The 9,510-nt window shown below is 36.5% G+C and overlaps 1 pseudogene; it reads left to right on the top strand.

Annotated features, from left to right (window-relative positions):
* The first annotated feature begins 498 nt into the window (after window positions 1-498).
* LOC108522447 (sine oculis-binding protein homolog) overlaps window positions 499-9,510 on the top strand; it is a 34,763-nt pseudogene continuing 25,751 nt past the window's right edge.

Here is a 9,510-nt window from a genome sequence, read left to right as displayed (position 1 = left end):
TCCAGCTATTCAGGAAGCTGAGGCAGGAGAATCGGTTGAACCTGGGAGGTAGAGGTTGCTGTGAGCCTAGATCATGCCACTGCACTCCAGCCTGGGCAACAGCGCGAGACTCCATCTCAAAAAAATAAAATAAATAAATAACATGGCACTGTTATGAAGTAGAGAACAGCATACAGTGTTACCATAGATGTTCTTAGTGTATTTTTACACTTTGTTTTGCTTCCGATGGTTTTGTTTATTTATGTTGGGTAGATACATTTGTGAGAAAATCTTTGAGCTGTTTTGTGTGGCTTGCATTGGTGATATCTAGTGTCCTGGAGGGGTTTGTTGAAGTTTTGGATAACTGGAAGTATTTCTTAAAGAAATAAATATTTCACTAAACGTTAAGCTTCATTTAAACTCTCAATTAATAAAATAATACGTGTTATTTTCCATTTATTTTTATAATGACTTTAGCCTTTATCTAACTCTTCTACGTAGTTCATTTTAACTACCTATATGGATTTGTCAGCAGAACAAGATTTAGAAGTGACATCACAGCAAGAGCCAGAAAGGCTTGAAGGAAGTGAAAACAACAAGCCACAGGTGTGTACAAATTTGAACCTAAATACTGATTTTATGTTGTTTTCTTTGCTTTAATGGCGTGACATAGACCAAATGAAATTACCTTTCACACTAGCTGTTTGGAATCAATAGATCATAATTTAATGTTTAGTTTTGAGAGCATTTTCAACGATATATAAACTTTAATATATTCTTAGAATCTATAGTATCTCATAGCTATTGCTTAACTCTTGATATAGAGGCAAACAATGTTTAGAATTTTATTTGGTCTTCCGTTATAACCTCCTTACATGATAAAGAATGTAACATTAAATGTTGCATTTTACTATTTAGCATTAGAAATGATAAACAATTGAGCAGTAAAGGCCACTGAGCTACACTCATGTGAAAGGAGCACTCATTCCCAGTAGTTCAAAATTTGGAGATTGATATTGCTGATCATTAGTGCCAACATTAAAGATTTATTTTAGCTTTTGGTCTCTAGTTGACTTCGTTGTCCACGTTCAGGGAGAAAATGGTCTTATGAAATCAACCCAACCGCTGATGAAGAGAATCGTGCTTTGCAGATTGGAATCTTTGGTGTTAAGATACAAACAGTAACTTTGGGATTTATTTCAATGCAGGAAATCAGTAAATGTTACTAATTTTAAAATCCACTGTCATTAGTGGACCTTGTAATAAATTAGAACTGGATTTAAGCAGAGAGTGTATCTAGATACATAACACTATCTTATTATGATACATTATTGGAAATAAAATTTAAGAATTTGCTTTTTCTTTCTGATTGACGTTGATTTGGGCTCTGAATAATTTAAAGTTTACTCTTCAACGGTTAGTAATCTTTAGAAAAAGTGCTTAAATGCACTGTAGGGCTCGGCCTTTAAGGTGTCATATGGTAAAATCTTTTTAGGAAAAGAAGACTTTGCAACGCTACAAATCATCTGCTAATTCATTTTTGGTAGACTTAACACATCATAATTTTTATTTATGTATTTATTTTTAATTTTTTTGTGGGAACATAGTAGATATATATGTTTATGGGGTACATGAGATATTTTGACTGAGGCATGCAATGCGAAATAAGCACATCATGGAGAAAGGGGTATCTATCTCCTCAAGCATTTATCCTTTCAGTTGCAAACAATCCCATTATACTCTTTAAGTTATTTTACAATGTACAATTAAGTTATTATTATTCTTAAGTTATTATTGACTATAGCCATCCTATTGAAACACATCATGAATTAAGTTGAGTGCAAACAAACAATGACAGTTTTCTGGTTCATGTTTCTCTCCTATTTCAGGGTGAGGTGAATTATTTTTTACTTCTTAATTATAATCCAGTGATTTAGGAGGAGCTAGACATAGAGTAATATTTTTAACAGTCGAATTTAAATTATTTTCTAATTTTAATGATTTTCCAGTTTTCTTTGTTCTTTTACTTAGGATTTCTTTGGCTATTGTGGCTCTTTGTTGGTTCCATGTGATTTTTAGGATTTTTTTTCTAATTCTGTGAAAAATTCCGTTGGTATTTTGATAGGAATTGGGTGGAATCTGCAGGTTGCTTTGGGCAATACAGTCGTTTTAATGCTATTATTTTTTTCAATCCATGAGCATGGGTTTTTTCATTTATTTGTGTCATCTACAGTTTCTCTCGCCATATTTTGTAGTTTTCCTTGTAGAGATCATTCACCTCCTTGGTTACATAGATTCCTAGGTATTTTATTTCATTTTATTTTTGTTGTTATTTGTAAATGGGATTGTCTTCTTGATTCAGTTCTCACACTGATTTTGATAGGAATTGGGTGAAATCTGTAGGTTGCTGCAGTAGAGAAATTCTACTGATTTTTGTGTGTTGATCCAGAAAATTTGCTAAATTCATTTATCAAATCTAAGGAGGTTTTTATGGAGTCTTTAGGGTTTTCTAGACATAAGAGCATACCATCAGTGAAGAGAGAAAATTTGATGTCTTCTTTTTTAATTTGGATGGCTTCTATTTCTTTTCTCTTTGCCGATTGCTCTGGCTAGGACTTGCAGTACTCTGTTGAGCAGGAGAGGTGAAAATGGGCATCCTTGTCTTGTTCCTGTTCATAGAAGAATGCTTTCAACTTTTTACCTCTTCCATATGATGTTGACTGTGGGTTTGTCATATATTGCCTTTTTTATTTTGAGATATGTTCCTTCTATGCCTAGTTTGTTGAGTTTTTATCATGAAAGGATGCTGGATTTTATCAAATGCTTTTTCCACATGTATTGAGATGATTGAAGGTTTTTGTCCTTAATTTTGTGTGTGTGATGAATCGCATTGATTGATTTGCTTATTTTGAGCCTTCCTTGCATCCCTGGAATAAAACACATTGGATCATGATGTACTTACTATCTTTTTGATGTGCTGTTGGATTCAGGCTGCTAGCATTTTGTTGTGGATTTTTGCATATCTGTTTATCATGGATACTGGTCTGTAGTGCTCTTTTTATGTTGTGTCCTTGTCTGGTTTTGATATCAGGTTAATATGGGCTTCATAGAATGAGTTAGTGGGGAGTCTGTCCTTGTCAATTTTTGGAAGAGTTTCAGGAGGATTGGTACCAGCTCTTTTTTTATGTTTGGTAGATTTTGGCTGTGAATCCATCTGGTCCTGGGCTTTTATTTGTTCAGAGGTTTTTTTTTTAGTAGTAATTCTGTTTCAGAATTCATTATTGGTTTATACAGGATTTCTGTTTCCTCCTGGTTTAATCTTGGGAGGTTGTATGTTTCCAGGAATTTTTCCATTTCCTCTAGCGAATTATTGTTTATAATAATAAATAGTCTCTGATGATCTTTTCCATTTCTGTGGTATCAGTTGTAATGTTTTCTTTCTTATTTCTGATTTTGATTATTTGAATTTCCTCTCATTTTTTGGTTGGTGTAGCTAGGGCTTTATCAGTTATGTTCATCTTTTCCAGGAGTCAGCTGTTGGTTTTTGATCCTGGGTATTGTTGTTTTGGTTTCTATTTCACTTGGTTCTTCTCTGATCTTTGTCATTTCTTTCCTTCTGCTTTGGATTTCGTTTGTGGTTAGTTTTCTAATTTTTTAAGGCACAATGTTAGGTTGTTAATTTATTATCTTTGTATTATTCTAATGTAGGCATTTAATGTCATAAAATTCCAGTGGTCTTAGTATGCTGTATTTCCATTGTCATTTGTGTCAAAATCTTTTTTTAATTTCCATCTTCACTTCTTTGCTGACCCAAAGATCATTCCAGTGCATATTAATTTCTATGTATTTCTATAATTTCTGACATTTCTCTTGGTTAAGATTTCTAATTTTATTCCATTGTGCTTTCAAAAGATACCTGATATGATTTTGATGTTTAAAAATTTATTGAGACTTATTTTGTGGCCCAACATATGGTCTATCTTGGAGAATGTTCCACGTGCTGATGAGTAGGATGTATGGCCTTTAGTTACTGGGTAGCATGCTCTATAAATACTGGTTAGATCAGTTTGGTCTGTAGTCCAATTTGAGTTCAATGTTTCTTTCTTGATTTTCTGTCTCAATAATTTCTCTAGTGGTGTCAGTGGAGTATTGAAGTTCCCCACTCAGATTGTGTTGCTATCTATCTCTATATGTGGTTCTAATAATATTTGTTGTATAAATCTGAGTGCTCCAGTTTTAGGTGCATATATATTTAAGATTGTTTTTATCCTGTTGCTAAATTAATCCATTTATTATAATATGATGACATTCTTTTGTCTTTTTAACTTTTTTTTATTTAAAATCTGTTTTATATGATAAAAGTGTAGCTATTTCTGCTCACTTTTGGTTTCTGTTGGCATGGAGTATCTTTTTCCCTGCCACTACTTTTGGTCTATAAGTGTCCTTACAGTTAATGTGAGATTGTTGTAAGCAACATGGAGTTGGGTTATGTTTTTAAATCTATTCCACCAATCTGTATCTTTTAAGTGGAGCATTAAATCAATTTAAATCCAAGGTTAATATTGATATGTGAGATTTTGTTCCTGTTGTAATGTTATGTGTTTCCTGGATGTTTTAAAAGTTCTTTGTTCCTTGTTTCCTTCTGTCTGTGTTTGTGGTCTAATGGAGTTCTGTCATGTTGCCATTTGATTTCTTTCTCTCACCCTTTGTGTAACTGTTTTTAGGAATCCTGTTAAATTTATTCTATGTTATTTACTTATTTATTTTAGAGACAGGGTCTCACTCGGTCACCCAGACTGGAGTGCAGTGGTGGAATCGTATCTCACTGCAGCCTCAAGTTTCCAAGCTCAAGTTATCCTCTTGCCTTGGCCTCTGATATAGTTTGCATGTTTGTCCCCTTCAAATCTCATATTGAAATGTGATTCCTGATGTTGGAGGGGAGCCTGGTAAGAGGTGTTTGCATATTTGTCCCCTTCAAATCTCATATTGAAATGTGATTCCTGATGTTGGAGGGGAGCCTGGTAAGAGGTGTTTGCATCATAGTGTCAGATCCCTCATGAATGGTTTGGCCCCATCCCTTGGTGAAAGTGAGTTCTTGCTCTGAGTTTGCATATGGTTGTTTGAAAGTGTGTGGCACTTCCCCTGCTCCATGCTCTCATACTCAACATGTGTCACACCTGCACTTCCTTTGCATTCTGCCATGATTGTAAGCTTCCTGTGGCCCTCACACCATGTTTCCTGTACAGTGTGCAGAACCATGAGCCAATTCAACCTGTTTTCTTTATAAATTAACCAGCCTCAGGTATTTCTTTATAACAATGCAAAAATGGCCTAACACAGAAAAGTGGTACAAAAGATTGGGTGTTACAATAAAAATACCAGAAAACCAGAAGCAGCTTTGGGTTTGGGCAGTGAGCAGAGACTGGCAGAGTTTGGAGGGCTCAGCAGAAGACAGGAAGATGAAAGTTTGGAACTTCATTAGAGACTTGTTAAGTGGTCAGAACCAAAATGTAATAGGAATCTGGGCAGTGAAGGCCAGGTCTCAGATGGAATGAAAAAGTTGTTGGGAAATGGAATGAAGATCACCCTTGTTATGCCTTAGAAAACAACATGGCTGCATTGTGCCCAAGTCCTAGGGATCTGTGGATATTGAGCTTAAAGATGATGACTTAGGGTATTTGACAGAGGAAATGTCTAAGCAGCTAGGAGTTCAAGAAGTAGCCTGACTGCCTCTAGCAGCCTACAGTCAGATACAGGAGAAAAGGAATGGCTTAAAGTTGCAACTTGTATTTAAACTGGAAGCAAAGTGTAAAGCTTGGAAAATGCACAACCTGGCCATGTAATAGGGAAAGAAAAAGCCTTTTCAGGAGAGAAATACAATGGGATGTGGAGCAGCCACTTGTTACAGAGATTATCATAACTAAAACATAGCCAAGTTCCAATATCCAAAATGTTAGGGAAAATGACCTGAAGTTATTTCAGAGCTCTTCTAGGCAGCCCCTTTCATTACAGACCCAGAGGTCTAGGAAGAAATAATGGTTTCAGGGGTCATGCCCAGGCCCTGTTAACTCTGCTCAGCTCCATGACACTGCTTCTCACATCCATGCCACTCTGGCTTCAGTGGCTCAATGGGGCTTAGGTACAGTTTGGGCTGCCACTCCAGTGAACACAAGCCATATGCCTTGGTGGCTTCCACACGTTGTTAAACCTGCAGGTGCACAGAATGTAAGAGTGAAGGAGGCTTGGTGGCTTCCATCTAGATTTCAGAGGATGTATGGGAAAACCTGGGTCCAGGCAGAAGCCTGCTGCAGGAGCAGAGCCCTCGCAGGGAAAAAAAGCCTCTCCTAGGGCAATGCCAAAGGGAAATGTGGGGTTGGATTCCCCACACCAAGTCCCCACTGTGGTACCACCTAGTGGAGCTGTCAGAAGAGGATTGCTGACATCCAGACCCCAGAATGGTAGATCCACTGGCATCTTGCACCCTTCACCTGGAAAAACCACAGGCATTCAACTCTAACATGTGACAGCAGTCACAGGGGCTGCAGCCTGCAAAGCTACAGGAGCAGCATTGACAAAGACCTTGGGGGCCTACACCTTGCACCCATGTGCCTTGGATGTGAGACATGGAGTCAGAAAAAGGATTATTTCAGAGCTTCAAGATTTAGTGACTTCCCTGCTGGGTTTCAGACTTGCCTGGGGCCTGTTGCCCCTTAATTTTGGCCAATAGCTCCCTTTTGGAATGGGAATGGTTACCCAATGCCTGTAACATTCTTGTATCTTGGAAGTAAATAAATTCGTTTTGATTTTGCAGGCTCATAGGTATAAGAAACTCATCTCCAAATGAAACTTTGGACTTGGGCCTTGGGACTTTTCAGTTAGTGCTGGAATGAGTTAAGACTTAGAGGAACTGTTTTGAATGCATGATTCTATTTCAAAATGTGAGAAGGTCATGAGATTTGAGGGGCCAGAGGTGGAATGATATGGTTTGGAAGTTTGTCCCCTTTAAATCTCCTATTGAAATATAATTCCCAGTGTTGGAGTTGGGGCTTGATAGAAGATGATTGGATGATGGGAGCATTTGCCTCATGAGTGATTTAGCCCAACCCCTTGCTATTGAGTTCACATGAGAGTGGCTTGTTTAAAAGTGTGTGGCACCTCCCTCCTCATGCTCCTATTCTCACTCTTGCTATGTGATGTGCCTGCTTCCCCTTTGCCTTTTGCCATGACTGTAAGCTTCCTGAGGCTCTCACCAGGAGCAGATGCTAATGACACACTTACTGCACAGCCTGCAGAACTGTGAGCCAATTAAACTTCCCTTTTTGTAAATTAAGCAGCCTCAGGTAATCCTTTATAGCAAGACAAGATTTGCCTACTATAGCCTCCAAATAGCTGGGACTACAGGCATACACACCACATCCAGCTAATTTATTTTAAATTATTTTTGTAGAAATGCCATCTTATTACATGGCACAGTCATGTAACATGGTCTCAAATCCCTGGCCTCAAGTCACCCTCCTGCCTTGGCCTCCTAAAATGTATGCATGAACCATTGTACACTAGCTATGAATTTTACACTTCAGTGTGTTTTTATGATGATGAACGTCGACAGCTGTTTTCCATGTTTTCCATGTTTAGGCCTTCTTTGAGCATTTCTTGTAGGGCTGATCTAGTGGTGAAGAATTCCCTCAGCATTTGCTGGTTTGGGAAAGACTTTTGTTCTCCTTCATTTATGAAGCTTTTTCTAGCTGGAGAGAAGATTCTAGGACGGCAGTTTATTTCTTAAAGCATTGTGAAAATAGGATCCCAGTCTCTTCTGCCTTGTAAGACTTCTGCTGAGAAGTTGACTGTTAGTTTGATCAGGTTTCTTTTATAGATGACTTGATGCTTTCTTCTTGATGATTGTAGGATTTTTTCGTTCCTGTTTAGACAGTCTGATATCTATATAGCATGGTGTAGTCTTTCAGTGTATTCATCTGGTGTTCTTTGGGCTGATTGTATGGGTGTGTGTGTTTGTGTATATACATATATTTCAGTGAGCACCTTCACTTTTTTGATATCCCAGGAGCCAGAAGGAAAAAGAATTATAAAATGTGGTGGGAAACAGAATAGCTTAGTGAAGAAAGGTGCTTCCTTTCTCTTCCTGAAGCCCCAAATGTCACATCCTCTAAATCTGGCTGTTTGATGTAAAATCCAGGAGGTAAAGGCAGAAGATGATGCATATTTGTCTTTGTCTTTTTATTTCTGTTTCTTCCAAGTTAAATGGATGAAAATTCATATGAGGTAGCAAAGAATGGATGGAAATAAAAGGATAAAATTTAGAAGAGCCCTTTTGAAATTTTGGAAAATTCTGTCTCATTCACTCACACAGAAATGAAGCTAACTTTATACAAGTGTCAGTGATAAAATTATGCTACTTATATCTTATAATTCTATATATAATCCTATATATAATGACAACATAAGCACAAAATATTTTAATGACTAAAATTGTGAAAGTTAAACTGTGAAGTGATACAATCAATTAAAACAGAACAATTTTTCAATTGGATAAAATGATAACAATTATCCTATCTATGAAACTTTCACTAAAGGCTGAGGGAGAAAGGAAGAAGCATGCAAGGAATGAAACAGAAGCATCAAGAGACCTACATGATGGCTCCACTGATGACCATATTGATGACGGGTTACTTCAACAAGGACAGAGTGGAGAAACTGATGGTCAGCACATTCCTAGGACGGAGCATGAAGAGTGCGATAGGTAAGCCTATTTAACAGTATTTAACAGTAGATCATTTCTACTGTACTATAAAAGTAACCCTAATTTGGGCAAATATCCATGATTGACAAATTTTACACTTTTACAAGAGATATTCAGCCTTGCCTGATCATAAAAATGCAAGAAAAAAAAAAAGAGGTACCATTTTTTCAATTATATCAATATTTTATTTAAAAATAATAACCAGTGTTGACAAATGTGAAGAAAAAGGGATTCTCATACACTGTGGGTAAATGAAATTGGTAAATTCTTCTTGAATGGTAATTTAGTAGTGTGTCAAAATTTCAACATTCTTTTCACCTGAGACCTTTACTGCTGGGACTAGATCCTACAGGAAGGCATGACTTGTGTTAATACATACACATTAAGGACTTCATACTATATAATTTACAAAAATTTAGTTTATACAATAAGATTGTTTCCTTCATTGATCACCTTTTATTCCTGTTGTAGAACTCAGTATTTTAATATGAGTCATTACTCTGTACATTGGATGAGGATAAAATATCCTAGAGTTAAATGGCTTTTATCAAGCACAAAATACTGCCCATGAAACTTTTAGTCTTTCTGTGGTATTTATTTATAAATATGAGCAAAATGACGATCAGCTTCTGTAATCTAGAAATGTTCCAGTAGTCTTTTCAGTTCTATAATTTTATGAAATTATAATACCCTGGTTTTGCATTTTAAATGCCATATGTATTTTAAAATCTTCAAAGTGTTAAAATAGACTGTATACTCATTATATAAGATTC

This window comes from Rhinopithecus bieti, unplaced genomic scaffold (assembly GCF_001698545.2).
Source record: "Rhinopithecus bieti isolate Rb0 unplaced genomic scaffold, ASM169854v2 scaffold_65819, whole genome shotgun sequence".
Taxonomy (NCBI): domain Eukaryota; kingdom Metazoa; phylum Chordata; class Mammalia; order Primates; family Cercopithecidae; genus Rhinopithecus; species Rhinopithecus bieti.
The sequence above is the reverse complement of the archived record's forward strand: the minus strand, read 5'-3'. Positions and strand labels throughout refer to the sequence as shown.